Source organism: Rattus norvegicus, chromosome 3 (genome assembly GCF_021556685.1).
Source record: "Rattus norvegicus strain SHRSP/BbbUtx chromosome 3, alternate assembly SHRSP_T2T, whole genome shotgun sequence".
NCBI classification, from domain to species: domain Eukaryota; kingdom Metazoa; phylum Chordata; class Mammalia; order Rodentia; family Muridae; genus Rattus; species Rattus norvegicus.
Genome location: NC_141536.1, coordinates 25,046,920 through 25,062,932, shown reverse-complemented (window position 1 = coordinate 25,062,932; position 16,013 = coordinate 25,046,920). Strand labels below are relative to the sequence as shown.

Below are 16,013 nucleotides of genomic sequence, written 5' to 3'. Positions count from 1 at the left end.
CTAAATATTTACAATTTTTCTCATTATTTTCTTAAGATGTAAAAGTTAACATTACCCATAAGGTATAAATATTAATATGCATTTGTACCAATTTTCTATTTATATTGTAAGAATAATACAATTTGGGAATGAGCAGTAATATTTTAGTCTGCTTCTACCAAACTAGATTAAATGATTTTTACTTCATAGTTTGTTTATAGCTATCATATTGCTGTCATAGAGTAGACATATCATTAAAGAAGTTAATTATTACTATGTATGCAGTAGTATTTAAAATTTTAGGTCAGTACTTTAGAGTTTGACAATTTATTAATACTACAGTAATCAATACACATATGGACTTTCCAATTATTTGTATTTTTTTAATTCTAGTTTAAAGACCTAGATCTCAGTAGTGCTAAGCTGGCCTAGCATGTGTGAGTCACTTGCTCCAACTATCAAAAGTGTTAAGTGCTTTAGATTTTGTGAACACACTTCAGCAAATTGTCATGCTCCAAAATGATTAATTTGGAACACTGAAATAATTTCAGTCATTGCTCTATTATGTTGACTTATAGCAGAGTATGTTATATGTATCATATTTACCTATTTATAAACATAGTAGGCTGTGTGCATTTACACAGTACTTCGTATATGCATATACACACCCATATGCTTAACTTTGTTAATATACACATAAGATAATTTATAAATTATCTAAATATAATACATTATAAGGAATAGAGAATAACTATTGTTTAAACAACTAATAAAAATATGCTAAAATAATTTTGTTTTTAAGTAATTTTGTTAGCTGATTATCTTACCACTTTTGCCTTAATACAGAATTTTATCTTATTTTTAATTAATTTATTTACTTCCCCAATGCTACCCTACTCCCAGCATTCCCACCATAGAGTCCATCTTTTTGGCTCTGGGAGGGTGGGGCCCACCTTGGTACATCAAATATCTGTAGGATTAGGTCTCACTGAGGCAGGACAAGGCAGCCCTCTGCTACCTGGTTTATCAGTCACTGTTTATGCTCTTTGGTTGGGCTCTCAGAGTCTGAGAGCTCCCAGGGGTCCAAGCTAGTTGCCACTGTTATTTTTTCTGTGGGGTTCCTATCTGCTTCAGAGAAACATACTGACAGGCAGGCATGGTGTTACAAATGAGAGCTCATATCTTACACCATAAGAGAAACCAAAGAAATCAAATGCAAATTGTATGAATCTTGTAGACATCGATGTTCTCAATGACAAAAAATGTTATATTCATTTTTCATTCATCATTCATTTAAAAAAATGCTTCTAAAATAGCATGCCTTCTCAAATAACTTCCCAAATGCCTCTTTTTTTTTTCCGGAGCTGGGGACCGAACCCAGGGCCTTGCGCTTCCTAGGCAAGCGCTCTGCCACTGAGCCAAATCCCCAACCCCCCAAATGCCTCTCAAATAGCAAACATTCAAATGACTAACACTGTGGAGGGCAATCCAACTAGGATAATGTATCCAAAAGAAGGCAACAAGATCTTTTCCCTACATTCAATAGAGGGATAATATCCAAAGTATGCAAAGAACTCAAGAAGTTAGACTCCAGAGAATCAGGTAACCCTATTAAAATATGGAGTACAGTCCTAAACAAAGAATTCTCAAGTGAGGAATAACAAATGACATCTAAAGAAATGTTCAGGATCGTTAGTCATCAGTGAAATGCAAATCAAAGCAACCTTGAGATTCCATCTCATGTTAGTCAGAATGGCTAAGATCAAAAACTCAGGTGACAGCAAATACTGGTAAGGATGTGGAGAAACTGGAACCACCCCTCCACTGTCAGTTGGTTGCAGGCTGGTACAACCACTCCTGAAATCAGTCTTCAGATTCCTCAGAAAATGAGACAAAATACTACCTGAGGACCCAGCTATAGCACTCCTGGGCATATACCTGAAAAATGATCCAACACATGACAAGGACACATGCTCTACTATGTTCATAGCAGCCTTATTTATAATAGACAGAAGCTGGAAAGAACCCACGTGTCCCTCAACAGAGGAATGAGTATAGAAAATGTGGTACATCTGCACAATGGAGTACTACTCAGCTATCAAAAACAATGACTTCATGAAATTCATAGGCAAATGGATGTAACTGGAAAATATTGTCCTGAGTAAGGTTCCCCAATCACAAAAAGCACACATGGTATGCACTCATTGATAAATAGATATGAGCCCAAAATCTCAGAATACTGAAGATACAATTTATAGGCCACATGAAGCTCAAGAAAGAAGAAGAAATTGTGGATGCTTTAGTCCTTCTTATAAGGGGGACAAAAATACTAACAGGAGGAAATATTGAGACAAAATATGGAGCAGAGACTGAAGGAAAGGCCATCCAGAGACTGCCCCACCTGGGGATTCATCCCATGTGTAACCACCAAACCCACTCAGTATTGCTGATGCCAAGAAGTGCTTGCTGAGAGGCTCTGCCAGACCCTTACTGATAAAGATGAGGATGCTTGCAGCTAACCATTGAACTTAGCACAGGGACCCCAAAGTAGGAGTTAGAGAAATGATTGAAGGAGTTAGAGTGGTTTGCAACCCCATAGGAAGAACAACAATATCAATCAACCAGATCCCCCAGAGCTCCCAGGGACTAATCCACCAACCAAAGAGTACACATGGAGGGACCCAGGGCTGCAGTGCATATATAACAGAGGATGGCCTTGTCAGGCATCAATGGCAGGAAAGGTCTTTGGTCATGTGAAGGCTTTTATGCCCATTGTAGGGGAATGCCACAGTGGAGAGGAAAGAGGGAGTGCAAGAGTGGGCAGGGGAGCACCTTCATAAGCAGAGAGAGGAAGTATGGAATAAGAGGTTTCCAGAGGGGAAACCAAGAAAGGGTAGTACATTTGAAATGTAAATAAATATCTGATATAAGAAGGGAAAAGAAAACAAACATACAAACAAACAAACAAAAAAGTCACCAGACGTCCTGGTTGCTGCCGCTGCAGAGAGCCCGTGGGGAGCACCCCACGAGCGAACCTGAGCCTCGGGACCACAGGTAAGACCAAATTTTCTGCTGCAAGAAAGCTGCCTGGTGAGCTTGGGACACAGGAAAGCAGAATTTCTCTAGGACCGGGCACGATCTGTGTTTACCGGAAGTCCCACACCCGCGGATCCCGGCCCGCAGCAGCTCTCTGCTCCCAGACCCGGTGAGAGAGAGACCCAACATACTGGTCAGGTGGGCACTCCTGAGGCTGCAGAGCGGAAGAGACCACCAACACTGCTCACCCCTGCCCACATCCCTGGCTCAAGAGGAAACTGTATAAGGCCTCTGGGCTCCCGTGGGGAAGGGCCCAGGAGCGGCAGGACCCCTGTGCCTGAGACACCGCCGGAACCTGAAAGAAACAGACCGGATAAACAGTTCTCTGCACCCAAATCCCGTGGGAGGGAGAGCTAAACCTTCAGAGAGGCAGACAAGCCTGGGAAACCAGAAGTGACTGCTCCCTGCACACACATCTCGGACGCCAGAGGAAAAAGCCAAAGACCATCTGGAACCCTGGTGCACTGAAGCTCCCGGAAGGGGCGGCACAGGTCTTTCTGGTTGCTGCCGCTGCAGAGAGCCCGTGGGCAGCACCCCACGAGCGAACCTGAGCCTCGGGACCACAGGTAAGACCAAATTTTCTGCTGCAAGAAAGCTGCCTGGTGAACTCAAGACACAGGCCCACAGGAACAGCTGAAGACCTGTAGAGAGGAAAAACTACACGCCAGAAAGCAGAACACTCTGTCCCCATAACTGACTGAAAGAGAGGAAAACAGGTCTACAGCACTCCTGTCACACAGGCTTATAGGACAGTCTAGCCACTGTCAGAAATAGCAGAACAAAGTAACACTAGAGATAATCTGATGGCGAGAGGCAAGCGCAGGAACCCAAGCAACAGAAACCAAGACTACATGCCATCATCGGAGCCCAATTCTCCCACCAAAACAAACATGGAATATCCAAACACACCAGAAAAGCAAGATCTAGTTACAAAATCATATTTGATCATGATGCTGGAGGACTTCAAGAAAGACATGAACACACTTAGGGAAGCACAGGAAAACATTAATAAACAAGTAAAAGCCTACAGAGAGGAATCGCAAAAATCCCTGAAAGAATTCCAGGAAAACACAATCAAACAGTTGAAGGAATTAAAAATGGAAATAGAAGCAATCAAGAAAGAACACATGGAAACAACCCTGGATATAGAAAACCAAAAGAAGAGACAAGGAGCTGTAGATACAAGCCTCACCAACAGAATTCAAGAGATGGAAGAGAGAATCTCAGGAGCAGAAGATTCCATAGAAATCATTAACTCAACTGTCAAAGATAATGTAAAGCGGAAAAAGCTAGTGGTCCAAAACATACAGGAAATCCAGGACTCAATGAGAAGATCAAACCTAAGGATAATAGGTATAGAAGAGAGTGAAGACTCCCAGCTCAAAGTTCCAGTAAATATCTTCAACAAAATCATAGAAGAAAACTTCCCTAACCTAAAAAAAGAGATACCCATAGACATACAAGAAGCCTACAGAACTCCAAATAGATTGGACCAGAAAAGAAACACCTCCCGTCACATAATTGTCAAAACACCAAACGCACAAAATAAAGAAAGAATATTAAAAGCAGTAAGGGAAAAAGGTCAAGTAACATATAAAGGGAGACCTATCAGAATCACACCAGACTTCTCGCCAGAAACTATGAAGGCCAGAAGATCCTGGACTGATGTCATACAGACCCTAAGAGAACACAAATGCCAGCCCAGGTTACTGTATCCAGCAAAACTCTCAATTAACATTGATGGAGAAACCAAGATATTCCATGACAAAACCAAATTTACACAATATCTTTCTACAAATCCAGCACTACAAAGGATAATAAATGGTAAAGCCCAACATAAGGAGGCAAGCTATACCCTAGAAGAAGCAAGAAACTAATCGTCTTGGCAACAAAACAAAGAGAATGAAAGCACACAAACATAACCTCACATCCAAATATGAATATAAAGGGAAGCAATAATCACTATTCCTTAATATCTCTCAATATCAATGGCCTCAACTCCCCAATAAAAAGACATAGATTAACAAACTGGATACGCAATGAGGACCCTGCATTCTGCTGCCTACAGGAAACACACCTCAGAGACAAAGACAGACACTACCTCAGAGTGAAAGGCTGGAAAACAACTTTCCAAGCAAATGGTCAGAAGAAGCAAGCTGGAGTAGCCATTCTAATATCAAATAAAATCAATTTCCAACTAAAAGTCATCAAAAATATAAGGAAGGACACTTCATATTCATCAAAGGAAAAATCCACCAAGATGAACTCTCAATCCTAAATATCTATGCCCCAAATACAAGGGCACCTACATACGTAAAAGAAACCTTACTAAAGCTCAAAACACACATTGCACCTCACACAATAATAGTGGGAGACTTCAACACCCCACTCTCATCAATGGACAGATCATGGAAACAGAAATTAAACAGTGATGTCGACAGACTAAGAGAAGTCATGAGCCAAATGGACTTAACGGATATTTATAGAACATTCTATCCTAAAGCAAAAGGATATACCTTCTTCTCAGCTCCTCATGGTACTTTCTCCAAAATTGACCATATAATTGGTCAAAAAACGGGCCTCAACAGGTACAGAAAGATAGAGATAATCCCATGCATGCTATCGGACCACCACGGCCTAAAACTGGTCTTCAATAACAATAAGGGAAGAATGCCCACATATACGTGGAAATTGAACAATGCTCTACTCAATGATAACCTGGTCAAGGAAGAAATAAAGAAAGAAATTAAAAACTTTTTAGAATTTAATGAAAATGAAGATACAACATACCCAAACTTATGGGACACAATGAAAGCTGTGCTAAGAGGAAAACTCATAGCGCTAAGTGCCTGCAGAAAGAAACAGGAAAGAGCATATGTCAGCAGCTTGACAGCACACCTAAAAGCTCTAGAACAAAAGGAAGCAAATACACCCAGGAGGAGTAGAAGGCAGGAAATAATCAAACTCAGAGCTGAAATCAACCAAGTAGAAACAAAAAGGACCATATAAAGAATCAACAGAACCAAAAGTTGGTTCTTTGAGAAAATCAACAAGATAGATAAACCCTTAGCCAGACTAACGAGAGGACACAGAGAGTGCGTCCAAATTAACAAAATTAGAAATGAAAAGGGAGACATAACTACAGATTCAGAGGAAATTCAAAAAATCATCAGATCTTACTATAAAAACCTATATTCAACAAAATTTGAAAATCTTCAGGAAATGGACAATTTCCTAGACAGATACCAGGTATCGAAGTTAAATCAGGAACAGATAAACCAGTTAAACAACCCCATAACTCCTAAGGAAATAGAAGCAGTCATTAAAGGTCTTCCAACCAAAAAGAGCCCAGGTCCAGACGGGTTTAGTGCAGAATTGTATCAAACCTTCATAGAAGACCTCATACCAATATTATCCAAACTATTCCACAAAATTGAAACAGATGGAGCACTACCGAATTCCTTCTACAAAGCCACAATTACTCTTATACCTAAACCACACAAAGACACAACAAAGAAAGAGAACTTCAGACCAATTTCCCTTATGAATATCGACGCAAAAATACTCAATAAAATTCTGGCAAACCGAATTCAAGAGCACATCAAAACAATCATCCACCATGATCAAGTAGGCTTCATCCCAGGCATGCAGGGATGGTTTAATATACGGAAAACCATCAACGTGATCCATCATATAAACAAACTGAAAGAACAAAACCACATGATCATTTCATTAGATGCTGAGAAAGCATTTGACAAAATTCAACACCCCTTCATGATAAAAGTCCTGGAAAGAATAGGAATTCAAGGCCCATACCTAAACATAGTAAAAGCCATATACAGCAAACCAGTTGCTAACATTAAACTAAATGGAGAGAAACTCGAAGCAATCCCACTAAAATCAGGGACTAGACAAGGCTGCCCACTCTCTCCCTACTTATTCAATATAGTTCTTTAAGTTCTAGCCAGAGCAATCAGACAACAAAAGGAGATCAAGGGGATACAGATCGGAAAAGAAGAAGTCAAAATATCACTATTTGCAGATGACATGATAGTATATTTAAGTGATCCCAAAAGTTCCACCAGAGAACTACTAAAGCTGATAAACAACTTCAGCAAAGTGGCTGGGTATAAAATTAACTCAAATAAATCAGTTGCCTTCCTCTATACAAAAGAGAAACAAGCCGAGAAAGAAATTAGGGAAACGACACCCTTCATAATAGACCCAAATAATATAAAGTACCTCGGTGTGACTTTAACCAAGCAAGTAAAAGATCTGTACAATAAGAACTTCAAGACACTGAGGAAAGAAATTGAAGAAGACCTCAGAAGATGGAAAGATCTCCCATGCTCATGGATTGGCAGGATTAATATAGTAAAAATGGCCATTTTACCAAAAGCAATCTACAGATTCAATGCAATCCCCATCAAAATACCAATCCAATTCTTCAAAGAGTTAGACAGAACAATTTGCAAATTCATCTGGAATAACAAAAAACCCAGGATAGCTAAAGCTATCCTCAACAATAAAAGGACTTCAGGGGGAATCACTATCCCTGAACTCAAGCAGTAATACAGAGCAATAGTGATAAAAACTGCATGGTATTGGTACAGAGACAGACAGATAGACCAATGGAATAGAATTGAAGACCCAGAAATGAACCCACACACCTATGGTCACTTGATTTTTGACAAAGGAGCCAAAACCATCCAATGGAAAAAAGATAGCATTTTCAGCAAATGGTGCTGGTTCAACTGGAGGGCAACATGTAGAAGAATGCAGATCGATCCATCCTTATCACCCTGTACAAAGCTTAAGTCCAAGTGGATCAAGGACCTCCACATCAAACCAGACACACTCAAACTAAGAGAAGAAAAACTAGGGAAGCATCTGGAACACATGGGCACTGGAAAAAATTTCCTGAACAAAACACCAATGGCTTATGCTCTAAGATCAAGAATCGACAAATGGGATCTCATAAAACTGCAAAGCTTCTGTAAGGCAAAGGACACTGTGGTTAGGACAAAACGGCAACCAACAGATTGGGAAAAGATCTTTACCAATCCTACAACAGATAGAGGCCTTATATCCAAAATATACAAAGAACTCAAGAAGTTAGACCGCAGGGAAACAAATAACCCTATTAAAAAATGGGGTTCAGAGCTAAACAAAGAATTCACAGCTGAGGAATGCCGAATGGCTGAGAAACACCTAAAGAAATGTTCAACATCTTTAGTCATAAGGGAAATGCAAATCAAAACAACCCTGAGATTTCACCTCACACCAGTGAGAATGGCTAAGATCAAAAACTCAGGTGACAGCAGATGCTGGCAAGGATGTGGAGAAAGAGGAACACTCCTCCATTGTTGGTGGGATTGCAGACTGGTAAAACCATTCTGGAAATCAGTCTGGAGGTTCCTCAGAAAATTGGACATTGAACTGCCTGAGGATCCAGCTATACCTCTCTTGGGCATATACCCAAAAGATGCCTCAACATATAAAAGAGACACGTGCTCCACTATGTTCATCGCAGCCTTATTTATAATAACCAGAAAATGGAAAGAACCGAGATGCCCTTCAACAGAGGAATGGATACAGAAAATGTGGTACATCTACACAATGGAATATTACTCAGCTATCAAAAACAACGAGTCTATGAAATTCGTAGGCAAATGGTTGGAACTGGAAAATATCATCCTGAGTGAGCTAACCCAATCACAGAAAGACATACATGGTATGCACTCATTGATAAGTGGCTATTAGCCCAAATGCTTGAATTACCCTAGATCCCTAAAACAAACGAAACTCAAGACGGATGATCAAAATGTGAATGCTTCACTCCTTCTTTAAATGAGGAAAAAGAATACCCTTGGCAGGGAAGGGAGAGGCAAAGATTAAAACAGAGACTGAAGGAACACCCATTCAGAGCCTGCCCCACATGTGGCCCATACATATACAGCCACCCAATTAGACAAGATGGATGAAGCAAAGAAGTGCAGACCGACAGGAGCCGGATGTAGATCGCTCCTGAGAGACACAGCCAGAATACAGCAAATACAGAGGCGAATGCCAGCAGCAAACCACTGAGCTGAGAATAGGTCCCCCGTTGAAGGAATCAGAGAAAGAACTGGAAGAGCTTGAAGGGGCTCGAGACCCCAAAAGTACAACAATGTCAAGCAACCAGAGCTTCCAGGGACTAAGCCACTACCTAAAGACTATATATGGACTGACCCTGGACTCTGACCCCATAGGTAGCAATGAATATCCTAGTAAGAGCACCAGTGGAAGGGGAAGCCCTGGGTCCTGCTAAGACTGAACCCCCAGTGAACTAGACTATGGGGGGAGGGCGGCAATGGGGGGAGGGTTGGGAGGGGAACACCCATAAGGAAGGGGAGGGGGGAGGGGGATTTTGCCCGGAAACCGGGAAAGGGAATAACACTTGAAATGTATATAAGAAATACTCAAGTTAATAAAAAATAAAAAAAAAAAAGTCACCAGACGCAGAATCAACTGAATAGGGGATTTACAGGGAAACGATGCTGCACATTTTCTACGTATGTGCAGAGGGCCTTGGTCCAGCCCCTATGTGCTCTTTGGCTGGTGGTTTAGTCTTTAAAAGCTGCCATGAGCCCAGTTTAGTTGATTCTAGAGATCTTGTGGTATCTATTTCCCCTCCAGTTCACTCAATTCTTCCTCTAATTCTTCTATAAGACACACAGAGCTCCTCCTGATGTTTGGACATGGGTCTCTGCATGTGTTTCCATGAGCTGCTGGATGAGGACTCTCACAGGACAGTTATGTTAGGCTCCAATCTACAAGCATAGCAGAGTGTCATTAGTAGTGTCAGTGATTGGTTCTCTTCCATAGGATGGGTCTCATTTGAGTTGCTGTTGGTTGGTAATCCCCTCAATCTCTGTCTTTCTCCATGTCCATTTTCTGGGCAGGACACATTTTGGGTAAAGGGCTTTGTGGGTGTGTTGTTGAGCCCCATGCATATTGAAAGTCCTGCCTGGCTACAGGAGCGAGCCACATCAGTCTCTATATCTCTCACTGGTAGGAGTCTCAGTTAGGGTCAACTACATAGACTTCTGTGAGACTCCCCAATGCCAAACCACTGTCATGGCTAGAGATGCATTCCACATTGATTTCCATTTTTCTCTCAGTCCTCTCTCCTCCCAACACAGCTGATCTCCACTCCTGTTCCAGTTGCTTCCCTCTGTCTACCTCTGATGTCTATTTTATTTCCACATCTGAGTAAGATTGAAACATCCTCCCTTGGTTTCTCCATGCTACTTAGCTTTTTGAGTCTGTGGACTGCAACAGAGTCATCTTGTACTTGATGTTCTAATATCCACTTATAAATGAGTACATACCATGCATGTCTTTCTAGGTCTGAGTTTCCTCACTCAGGATAGTTAATAGTTGTATAGTATTCCATTGTTTAAATGTACCACATTTTCATTATCCATTCTTTGGTTGAGGGATATCTAGGTTGTTTCCAGATTCTGAGTATTAAAAATAAAACTGTTATTTGAGCAAATGTTCTTGTGGTATTGTGGAACTTAATTTTTTTAGATATATGTCCAATTGTAGTGTAGCTTGGTCTTAAGGTAGATCTATTTCTAATTTTTTTTAGAAATTAACAAATTGATTTCCAAAGTGGTTGTATGTTTTTGAATTCCCACCAGCAATGGAAGAGTGCCCTCTTTGCTATACATTGTTGCCAGTATATGCTGTCACTTGAGTTTGTTATTTTTCATGCTGAGCACTATATGATGGGATTTTGGAGTAGCTTTGATTTGTATTACCCAGGTAAGAATCCTGAACATTTCCGTCAGTGTTCCCAACCACCTGATATTCTGTTAAGAATTCTCTGTTTAGCTGTGTACCCCATTTTTAATTGGGTTTGTAGTTGAGTGTCTAATTTTTTTAGTACTTTATTTCTTTTGAGTATTTGTGCTCTGTTGGATATAGAGCTAGTGAAGAGCCTACCCATTCTGTAAGCTGCAGTTGTGTCCTATTGAGGATGTCCTTTGCCTTATAGAAGCCTTTCAGTTTCATGAGGTCTGTTTTACTAATTGTTGACCTTAGTGACTTGAGCTATTGGTATTTTGTTAGGAAGTTGTCTCCTGTAACACTATACTCATGGCTATACCCTACTTTCTTTTCGATCAGATTTAGTATCTCTAGTTTTATGTTGAGGTTTTTGATCCACATGGACTTGTATTATTGCACCATGATCGATCTATTTACATTCTTCTACATGCTATCTACAGATTCAATACAATTCCCATCAAAATTCCAAGCAATTCTTTGCAGACATTGAAAGAGCAATTCCTAGCTTTGTATGGAAAAATAAGAAGTATAATGAAAACAATCCTGTACAATAAAAGGATTTAATGACGTATCACCATGCCTGATTTTAAACTACACAACAGAGAGTAATAGTAATAAAAATCTTATGATATTGATCAACAGTTGATCAATAGAGTAAAATCAAAGACTTGTAAATAAAGCCATACACCTACAGATACTTGATGTTTCACAAAGAAACTAAAACCATACAATAGAACAAAGAAAGAAAAGAAAAAGAAAAAACAAGCATTTTCAACAAATGGTGCATATCTAAGGATCTTTAACCTACTAACAAATGGCAAAAGTTCAGCCACATTGAGTTTCTTCTGTTGAAAGAAGAGACAGAAGCAATATGTGCTGATTGTACTTGAAGTAGCTCTTAGAAAGTGGGTTCCTTTTTATTTTCCTTCAACTCTTTAGTTGCCACATATGATGATCATTCGTCTCTATTCAAATGTATCTCCAGACAATTTCTTGTCTTTGTAGGATAAAAGAATGTAACATATCAGAAATGGCATGCATCTTCTTCTGCAGCCAGGTTGGTGGAGTTGCGTAAGTGTCACAGCAGTATATGCTACCTAGGTTAAAAGGACAAAGGAAATCATTAATCACAATTCTCTCCTGATTAACACAGTCATATCAATAAAACTAAAATAGAAACCAATAATATTAAAGTTAGAAATGTTTATGAACTTAAGCAAGCATCATTACTGCAACCAAGGGGTGAACTTTTACAAATGCAAAGCTAAATTTCTTTCAGCATTACTGTAGATAAGGCTCCAAACACTCTTCTTTCCATTTCCCAAAGTACTTACTTTGATGAGCCATCCATGACTTCAGGTTATTATAGGACTATAAAAAAATCCAAAGTCAGAGCAAAGAATTCCATATAGATTAATTCTTTTCCAATTTAAATAGCTCCTTATGCTACACTGCAGTGTTTTTCTTTCCCTCTTTCCCTTATTAAATTCCTTTATTAGCTTTGGATTTCCCAGAAGTCAACCCCGAAGCAAGAACTCCAATAAAAGATTCTTGTTTTCTTTTTATTTTTCTATCTTCTCTCCTTTTTCTTACTTCCCATTTTCTTCTCTATTTCTTCCTTCCATACTTTCTCACTCCCTCCTTCTCCCCTTCCTTGTATTATCATCATAGTAGTGATAAAGATTGTTAATATTTGAAGGATTAATATATTTATAGAAAATTCTGATTGAAGCTTAAATGTCTGGCAAATTCTTGGAGGAAGAGGGACAAAGAACCTGGACATTTAGCACTGGCATTCTTGGGAGCAAATATTTTCATATTGGAGGTGAGATCATCTCTCCTGGAACTTTTCAGGCTTTTCTTTCTGCTGGAAATTCTCAAGGGAAAGAAAGTCAGGTTGTCACAGAGCATGCCTTGTGAAATTGCACTGAAAGACCTTTGGAAAACAAGCACTTATAATCTGATACAGGTCTCTTTTTTTATTTTATTTTATTTTTTTTATTAACTTGAGTATTTCTTATATACATTTCGAGTGTTATTCCCTTTCCCGGTATCCGGGCAAACATCCCCCTCCCCCCTCCCCTTCCTTATGGGTGTTCCCCTCCCAACCCTCCCCCCATTGCCGCCCTCCCCCCATAGTCTAGTTCACTGGGGGTTCAGTCTTAGCAGGACCCAGGGCTTCCCCTTCCACTGGTGCTCTTACTAGGATATTCATTGCTACCTATGAGGTCAGAGTCCAGGGTCAGTCCATGTATAGTCTTTAGGTAGTGGCTTAGTCCCTGGAAGCTCTGGTTGCTTGGCATTGTTGTACATATGGGGTCTCGAGCCCCTCCAAGCTCTTCTAGTTCTTTCTCTGATTCCTTCAATGGGGGTCCTATTCTCAGTTCAGTGGTTTGCTGCTGGCATTCGCCTCTGTATTTGCTGTATTCTGGCTGTGTCTCTCAGGAGCGATCTACATCCGGCTCCTGTCGGTCTGCACTTCTTTGCTTCATCCATCTTGTCCAATTGGGTGGCTGTATATGTATGGGCCACATGTGGGGCAGGCTCTGAATGGGTGTTCCTTCAGTCTCTGTTTTAATCTTTACCTCTCTCTTCCCTGCCAAGGGTATTCTTGTTCCCCTTTTAAAGAAGGAGTGAAGCATTCACATTTTGATCATCCGTCTTGAGTTTCATTTGTTCTAGGCATCTAGGGTAATTCAAGCATTTGGGCTGATACAGGTCTCTTGAGAGTCTCTCTCTAAATTATCCCAAGGAATTATTTGTTCTCCAACAGTGGGGTGCTTAAATTCGTTTCCTTAATCTTTGACCATTAGAATTACATTTCTCAACATGGATCTTTATAGGTATCCCTGGTATATATTAAATCACTTGGTCTCCTTACTTCTTAATTGTATTTAAATACATCAGTGGTGTTATTAATTCTCATAGACCTAATTTTACATATTCACTTTTTTCATTTTCTTATTTATCCATCCCATCTCATGAATTAATTAATGTTCCCTTCAGTTTCCACCCTTTTTGCTTATCTTGAAAAAACTGTTTCTTTGCTGCCTATGGAGTCAAACCACAAGCTCACATTCCTCTACATTAAAAAAAAATTAGAAGAGGAGGGGGAGGGAAAGGAGGGCAGGATCAGATGTGGGAGGAGATGGGGGAGAGGTACAGAAGGTTAGGAAATTGAATGGAGGTGTGTAGCAGTAGGGCATGGGGAACTGTGGGTAGCCACTAGAAAATCCCAGATGCCAGGAAAGCAAGAGGTTCCCAGGACTCAACAAGGATGACATTAGCCGAAATACCCAACAAAGGGGAGAGAGAACCTGTAGAGAACATATCCAGAGGTTAGGCATAGCCTGTGGTTGACGGATGGGGTTACCCACTCATCTGAAAAATATTAACCCACAATTGCTCCTGTCTAAAGGAAATGCAGGGACAAAGTGGGACAAAGATTGAAGGAAAGGCCATCCTGAGGCTGCTCCACCTGCAGATACATTCCCATCTGCAGACACCAAACCCAGACACAATAGCTGAACGGGGCATGGTGTGGCTGTCCCCTGCGAGGCTCTGGCAGAGTCTGACCAATACAGATGTGGATTCTCGCAGCCAACCATTGGACTGAGCATGGGAACATCAATAGAGAAGCTGGAGGTGGACTAAAGGAGCTTAAGGGGTTTGCAACCCCATAGTTTTCTGAAATATTCAATTAGCATTCTAGTTTAGTTTCTACATTCATCAATCTACCTGTAACCCAACTTTATTTAGTTTTCATAAACAAATATCATTTCCTGGCTCCTTTCTAATTAATCTCTTCTAAATGCTTTATGCAGTATGGACAACCATCTGAGCATACAAATTGCCTCATTATCAGGATTACAATTTACCAGTTCTCTTACAAACCCTTGCATCACTTGACTCCTTTACATGAAGTCCCCATGTCATCAATGCCTGCTAGAATCTGCAGAGTCTAATGCTAGTGTACGTTTCAGGGATTAAGGAAATTATGATATTTCTTATACTCAATTTATTCTGAAAATTTCTTTTTATTGACAATAGATTATTTTATAAGATATATTTATTTCTTTTCTTTTACCCCAAATCTACCATTTTCCATACTTTTCACCCACTTAAACACATACCTTTTCTTTCACTCTCTTGTAAAACGAATAGGCATGTGAAAATAATAAAATAAGATAAAATAAATAGACACAACAAAATAGAACAAAAAAAAAACCCACACATGTGAAACAAAGAACCAAAAAGAGGCAGAAGAAATACATACAGAGATACACACATGGGCATACACCCCCCCACACACACACGCGCGCGCTATAGAAACAAAATTAGAAATCATGAAATATATGGAAAAGATCTGTAGGACTGTACAAGGTTTAGGGGATCCCAGAAAAAATATTATGAGACAAATATCCTCTACAATACCACTGAACATTTTTGGGCTTGCCATATACCACTAGACATGCAACTGTCACTAAAGTTTCACTTAAGGGTGGTTTCTATCTCTAGTGTGAATTCACTGGAGAAATAAAACTTTGTTTTACTTTGAAGACATTTATCAAAATAATGGATGTAGAGCAAAGTCTTGAAGCTTGGAAAAATAGATCAGCAGATGATAGCATTTTTTTGCACAAATCTGAAGCCTATTGATGAGTCACTGTAACCCATAAAAACAAATGTTGGAAAGAAGCTACTATGTAAGTTGTCCTCTTACCTCCACATGTGTGTCATGGTTTTACATATACTCATATACATCTCAGACATACAGACAGAACAATATCAAATAACAAATATCAAAATAAAGTGTTAAACATATAAAAATGATATTTTTATTTTGTTGCAATATACCTTTAATAGTTTTTCCTTTTCAAAATAATGAAGATTGTTTACATGGTTTGGTTCAAAAATCACACTTAATCTTCAGATTAAAAACCCTCTACTAGTTTAATTCTTAGATAAAAAAGTGAAAGAGTAATTTCTTTAAATACTGGAATTATTCAAAAATATTTATAAGAGTGTATTTTAAAGCATTAAAAACACTAGTATTTGGGTAGCTAACATGATCGACACAACTAAAGTCAGTATCCTTTTAC

At 39.5% G+C, this 16,013-nt stretch overlaps 1 protein-coding gene across 2 annotated transcripts in view; it reads left to right on the top strand.

Annotated features, from left to right (window-relative positions):
• The window catches only part of Lrp1b (LDL receptor related protein 1B), a 2,085,328-nt gene that overhangs the window by 890,409 nt on the left and 1,178,906 nt on the right, over positions 1-16,013 (top strand). The gene's annotated exons all lie outside the window — the stretch shown is intronic.